Below are 7,047 nucleotides of genomic sequence, written 5' to 3'. Positions count from 1 at the left end.
TTTGTTAAAAGCAAAGGAAAAGATTCCCAAAAATGGTCAGAGAAGGGGGAAGAGAGGGTAGCTCAGGGGTAATGCCACATGTCCTGAACATCTGAAGGGTCTGGGGGAGAGGAAGAGATATTATTACAAGTTCAGAACATCTGGAGAGGGCTGAGGAATAATGTCACCTGCAGAACATCTGGAGCGGCTGGGAAGCGTTGCATGCGGTGAACATCTGGAGGGTTCCTGCTCATCACAGATAGCATCTGGACTCTTATCAGACCATGTGGGATGGCTCTGGGGTGGAACCTATATCAATTCATCACTGTATAAACAGGAAAACCTCAAGTAGGAGTAGAGAGGTTATTTTACCCCTATATTTGGCACTGCTGCGACCTCTGCTGGAATCCTGTGTCTAATTCTGGTCGCCAAAATTCAAGAAGGATTTGATCAATTGCAGAGCGGACAGAAAAAAGCCACAAGAATGATTGAAATGATACTCAAGGAGCTCAATCTATTCAGTTTAACAAAGAGAAGGTTGAGGGGTGACTTGATCTGCTATAATGGGCTCCTCAATCTAGCAGACAAAGGTTTAACATGATCCAATGGCTGGAAGCTGAATCTAGACAAATTCAGACTGGAAATAAGACATACATTTTTAACAAGAAGATGTGAGTCATTACCCGGTAGACCAACTTGAAAAGGGTCATACTGAATTCTTTATCACTGACCGTTTTAAAATCAGAATTGGACGCTTTTCTAAAAGCTCTGCTCTAGGAATTATTTCAAGGAAGTTCTCAGGCCTGTGTTACACAGGAGGTCAGGCTGGATGATCACAGTGATCTCTTCTGGCCTTGGAATCGAGGGATTTATGAACAAAACCACGGCTCTGCAGTACGGCTCCAGCACCCTTCTAGCTCGGGTGCTTCTCCACCTTGTTTCATTCCCAGGTCTGGTTCCAGCTGGAGATATCAGTGGGCTCAACCCTCCATCCTTCCCCAGAGTTCAGCCCTCTCTGCCCCTCTGGCTTCAGCTGTCCTGAGCCTCCTGCTGCTGCTCTCAGCCTTCAGCCCTCTCTGGCCATGGATCTCCGGCCTGGGGGAGTTTGTAGGTGACTCCCCTGAAGGCCCTCTGCTTTCTCCAGCCTGATTTGGCTCCCATGCTCACCAGGGAACTCTCACCTCTCCCTCCTTCCAGACACCCCCTTCCTGAGGCTCCCAGCCTAGCCGTGCTCTGCTCCTGAGCTCTGCATTCATGACTCTACCGCCCTCTCTGGATTGTTGCTTGCTTTTGGGCTCTCATTTTTATAGCTCCTAGCCCAGCCCCACCCTTCTCATTACACCAAAGGACGGTGCACCTGGACTGGAACAGGATTTAAAGGTCCAGCTACCTTGCTACACAGCCCATTTACGATGGACTGTTGGGGTCTGAGGGTTCCATGGCAGTTGGCTGGAATGCTGGGATCTGAAGATTCCATGTCAGTTAAGATCTGCAGGTACCATGGCAATTGGGCAGAATGTTGGGGTCTGTGGATTTTGTGTTAGTTGGGTTGAATGTTGGGGCCTGGAGGTTCTGTGGCAGTCGGGGGAGGGGGATATTGGGATCTGGAGGTTCTGTGGCAGTCGGGGGAGGGGGATATTGGGATCTGGAGGTTCTGTGGCAGTGGGGTGGGGGTGCTACGAATTACACCTTGTAGGACACGCACACAAGTGCTACGAATTACACCTTGTAGGACACGCACAGTTTGAATCTAGGCTGAGGCACAGAAATAAAGTCCACAACTGCAGAGTTCCCAAAAGACACTAAGTTTATTACGCTCGAGTGTGGTGCCCCCCTGCTAGCCAGGAGGGGACCCTGAATGCAGATTATACAAAGGTTATATACCTTTTAGCAAAGCATGTTGCCCTCGTGCATCGGAAACCTTAGCCAATAAACAAACCCTTGTCTTATCTACCACCTATCCCTGCCTGGTGCATTCCTCGTGCTATACTAGTATGTTAATTACACAGCATGGTCCTAAAGCCATGCATCAGTAACTTTTATTATCAGGATGGGAGACCTCACATCAAGGCCAAGAGACAGGGAGTTAGAGACTGACAAAAACCAGATACTGGGAGTCAAGGCAGGCTGGAGACAAGGAGGAGGATTTTCACAGGGATTCAGTATCTAAGGATCACTCCTCCTGGTGTATGATGTGCTGGCATTTAAACAATGGTGGGCCCCAAACCAAAATGGAGTCACATGTGCTAACTTTTCCTTAACAGGGGTGCTGGGGTCTGGAGGTTCTGTGGCAGTGGGGTGGGGGGTGCTGGGGTCTGGAGGTTCTGTGGCAGTCGGGGGGGGGAGTGTTGGGATCTGGAGGTTCTGTGGCAGTTGGGGGAGGGGGATATTGGGATCTGGAGGTTCTGTGGCAGTGGGGTGGGGGGTGCTGGGGTCTGGAGGTTCTGTGGCAGTTGTGGGGGGAGTGTTGGGGTCTGGAGGTTCTGTGGCAGTTGGGTGGAATGTTGGGCTCTGGAGGTTCCATGGCAGTTGGGCATGTTGTGGTTTGGTGTCTCTGGGGCAGTTGGGTGGGAGGCTGGGGCCTGAGGTGGACAGGGGGTCACAGGCATGAGGTAAATACCTCAGTCACTAACCCTGGGGGAGCTGAGGAGGCAGAAATGTGTCAGGGATTCAAGGCCCCTGCTGTCACTGAGCCCACCATTTTGTGGGGACTGTGGTCAAGCACACACCTTTGTATTCCTATCTGGGCTGAGACCCAACTCATTTCACACTAGGCCTAATGAACACAGCAAACGAGATTCACACACTAAGGTCCTGGCCTGTATCCCATTCCCTGCCCCCCTGAGCCAGCCAGTCCCCTGCCCTGGGGCTGGATCAGAGCCAGTGCCCCCTAGAGGGGAAGGTCCCGTATCCCATTCCCCCCAACCCCCTCACCCTCTGAGCCACCCACTCCCCTGCTCTGAGGCTGCTCGAAGCCCCTAGAGGGGAAAGGCTGCACGTCCCATTCCTGGACCTGAGAACAAAGGGGATAGTTCCTGTCTATATAATCCTGGGAGACCCCTTCTGGGCTCATCTCTGGGTCCCTCAATCCTGGAGAGATACAGACAGATTGCAGGGAGCCTAGGGCAGAGCAACAGACATGATCAGAGGCTGCAGGGACCAGTTTACAAGGGGAGATGAAAGGATCCAGCTCAGCAGGGGCTGAGTGGGGGATATAAAAAAGAGGGTGATGCTGGGATCCAAGGGTTTGAATCCCAGTCTGGGGCCCTTTGCTGCTCTTGCTTCAAGAACAATGGAAATTCTCAGCTCCCTGCTCATGAAGTTTCACATGACCCTGGATCATAACTAGATTTCTCTCCTTTTGCCTCTCCTTAAATCTGTGATCCCTGGTTCTCTATTGCCGATCGGTAAAATGACACTGTGACGTTTGCCTGGTGTTATCTGGACCAATGATCTGCTAGTTCACTCCAATCCTCAACTCTGGGAGCCAGCCTTACCCTGCTCTGCTGTCAGAACCCGCACTCCTGGGCTGTTCATGCACAGCCACTGGCATGTAAGCTGCTCCTTGGATTGTGCAACCTAATGACACTAGCCAATATCTCCGGTCCCAGACACAACGCGAGGAACTTCCGCCTGGCAGTGTCCAGTTATGCCCGCTGGATGCTGCAAGCTTATATGAGTTTGTCAATGTAACAAAGAAATTGTTATTCCAAGGGGCATCGCTGACATGCTTCAAACCAAACACACTGCTTCAGGTAGAATAAACAAACAGATTTGTTAACTGTAAAGATAGATTTTAAGAGATTATAAGTCAAAGCATAACAAGTCGGATTTGGTCAAATGAAATAAAAGCAAAACGCATCCTAAGCTGATCTTCACACTTTCAGTGCCTTACAAACTTAGATGCTTCTTACCACAGGCTGGCTGGTTGCCCTGCAGCCAGGCTCTCCCCTTAGATCAGCACTTCAGTCGCTTGGTGGTGATGTCTGTAGATGGAGGTGGAAGAGAGAGGAAGAGCATCTCAAACGTCTCTCCCTTTTATCATGTTCTTTCTTCCCTGTTGGTTTTGCCCCCTCCCCCTTCAGAGTCAGGTGAGCATTACCTCATCGCAGTCCCAAACTGACCAAAGGAAGAGGGGTGACTCACTCGAGACTCCAACAGATCCTTTGTTGTTGCCTAGGCCAGTGTCCATTGTTCCTGTGAGGCTGGGCTGGGTTTGTCCCATCTATGCCCTGATGAGGCATGAACTGCCCCTCTGCTCTTGGGGAGTTTTTGCCTGGGCTTGCTTTAAGCTATGAGGACACATTTTCAGCCTCATAACTATATACATGAAATTACAACCTATAACATTTGTGACGGGGCAAGGCCAGATGGCTATAGAAAAGTAATGGGAGATAGATATATTAGCTCCAGGCTAAACAAATCCCTGGTACAAGGTTAAGTGAAATGGAAGCTGCTCCAGGTCAATTAGAATAATAGAATCATAGAATATCAGGGTTGGAAGGGACCTCAGGAGGTCATCTAGTCCAACCCCCTGCTCAAAGCAGGACCAATTCCCAACTAAATCATCCCAGCCAGGGCTTTGTCAAGCCTGACCTTAAAAATATCTAAGGAAGGAGATTCCACCACCTCCCTAGGTAACACATTCCAGTGCTTCACCACCCTCCTAATGAAAAAGTTTTTCCTAATATCGAACCTAAACCTCCCCCACTGCAACTTGAGACCATTACTCCTTGTTCTGTCATCAGCTACCACTGAGAACAGTCTAGATCCATCCTCTTTGGAATCCCCTTTCAGGTAGTTGAAAGCAGCTATCAAATCCCCCCTCATTCTTCTCTTCCGCAGACTAAACAATCCCAGTTCCCTCAGCCTCTCCTCATAAGTCATGTGTTCCAGTCCCCTAATCATTTTTGTTGCCCTCCGCTGGACTCTTTCCAATTTTTCCACATCCTTCTTGTAATGTGGGGCCCAAAACTGGACACAGTACTCCAGATGAGGCCTCACCAATGTCGAATAGAGGGGAATGATCACGTCCCTCGATCTGCTGGCAATGCCCCTACTTATACATCCCAAAATGCCATTGGCCTTCTTGGCAACAAGGGCACACTGTTGACTCATATCCAGCTTCTCATCCACTGTAACCCCTAGGTCCTTTTCTGCAGAACTGCTGCCGAGCCATTCGGTCCCTAGTCTGTAGCGGTGCATTGGATTCTTCCATCCTAAGTGCAGGACTCTGCACTTGTCCTTGTTGAACCTTATCAGATTTCTTTTGGCCCAATCCTCCAATTTGTCTAGGTTCCTCTGTATCCTATCCCTACCCTCCAGCGTATCTACCTCTCCTCCCAGTTTAGTGTCATCCGCAAACTTGCTGAGGGTGCAATCCACACCATCCTCCAGATCATTTAGGAAGCTATTGAACAAAACCGGCCCCAGGACTGACCCTTGGGGCACTCCACTTGATACTGGCTGCCAACTAGACATGGAGCCATTGATCACTACCTGTTGAGCCCGACAATCTAGCCAGCTTTCTATCCACCTTATAGTCCATTCATCCAGCCCATACTTCTTTAACTTGCTGGCAGGAATACTGTGGGAGACCGTGTCAAAAGCTTTGCTAAAGTCAAGGAACAACACATCCACCACTTTCCCCTCATCCACAGAGCCAGTTATCTCATCATAGAAGGCAATTAGATTAGACAGGCATGACTTGCCCTTGGTGAATCCATGCTGACTGTTCCTGATCACTTTCCTCTCGTCTAAGTGCTTCAGAATTGATTCCTTGAGGACCTGCTTCATGATTTTTCCAGGGACTGAGGTGAGGCTGACTGGCCTGTAGTTCCCAGGATCCTCCTCCTTCCGTTTTTTAAAGATGGGCACTACATTAGCTTTTTTCCAGTCGTCCGGGACTTCCCCCGATCGCCATGAGTTTTCAAAGATAATGGCCAATGGCTCTGCAATCACATCCACCAACTCCTTTAGCACTCTCGGATGCAGTGCATCTGGCCCCATGGACTTGTGAACGTCCAGCTTTTCTAAATTGTCCCGAACCACTTCTTTCTCCACAGAGGGATGGTCACCTCCTCCCCATGCTGTGCTGCCCAGAGCAGTAGTCTGGGAGCTGTCTTTATTCGTGAAGACAGAGGCAAAAAAAGCATTGAGTACATTAGCTTTTTCCACATCCTCTCTCACTAGGTTGCCTCCATCATTCAGTAAGGGGCCCACACTTTCCTTGACTTTCTTCTTGTTGCTAACATACCTGAGACACCTGGGGCCAATTAAGAACTTTCCAGAAGGCAGGGAGAATGCTAGGTTGATTGGGACACCTGAAGCCAATCAGGGGCTGGCTGAAACTAGTTAAAAGCCTCCCAGTCAGTCATGTGGGTGTGCATGTGAGGAGCTGTGGGAGGAAGTTGCACTGTTGGAGAGGCTGAGTAGTACACACTATATCAGGCACAAGGAAGGAGGCCCTGAGGTAAGGATGAAGTGGAGCTTGAGGAAGTGAGGGCTACTGTGGGGGAGGTAGCCCAGGGAATTGTACATGTCATGTTTCTAAAAGGTCAGCTACCATAGCTGATACTATTAGGGTCCCTGGGCTGGAACCTGGAGTAGAGGGTGGGCCCAGGCTCCCCCCACCTTTGCCCCCTGATTAGTCACTGAGACTGGGAGACAACAGAGACTGTGCAAGGAAGGATAACTTTTCCTCACCTCCCTCGCTGCCTTAAGATGAAAATGGCTCAGTAGACTGTGACCCTTGTCTCTAGAGAAAGAAGGCTTACATGGAGGGTCACAGTGAGCCTGTGAGGCTAGCGAAATCCACCAGGAAACGCGGGACCCACGGAGGCAAGGACAGAGCTTTGTCATACATTACTATAACAGCAGTTACTACAATATTACCATAACAATAATGCTCAGTACATCACAAGCCTTCCGAAGACACCCGACATGACAAACTTTGCATTGGATACCACACAATCATTTTATAAGGATGAACATGGGGGTGTAGGGTGTTCCCACAAGGTACAGAACGTCACAGACACCATATCAGAACAATTCCCTGAAAGGATGGAG

The sequence above is a fragment of the Lepidochelys kempii genome, chromosome 6 (assembly GCF_965140285.1).
Source record: "Lepidochelys kempii isolate rLepKem1 chromosome 6, rLepKem1.hap1, whole genome shotgun sequence".
NCBI lineage: Eukaryota > Metazoa > Chordata > Testudines > Cheloniidae > Lepidochelys > Lepidochelys kempii.
This window is presented reverse-complemented; position numbering follows the sequence as displayed.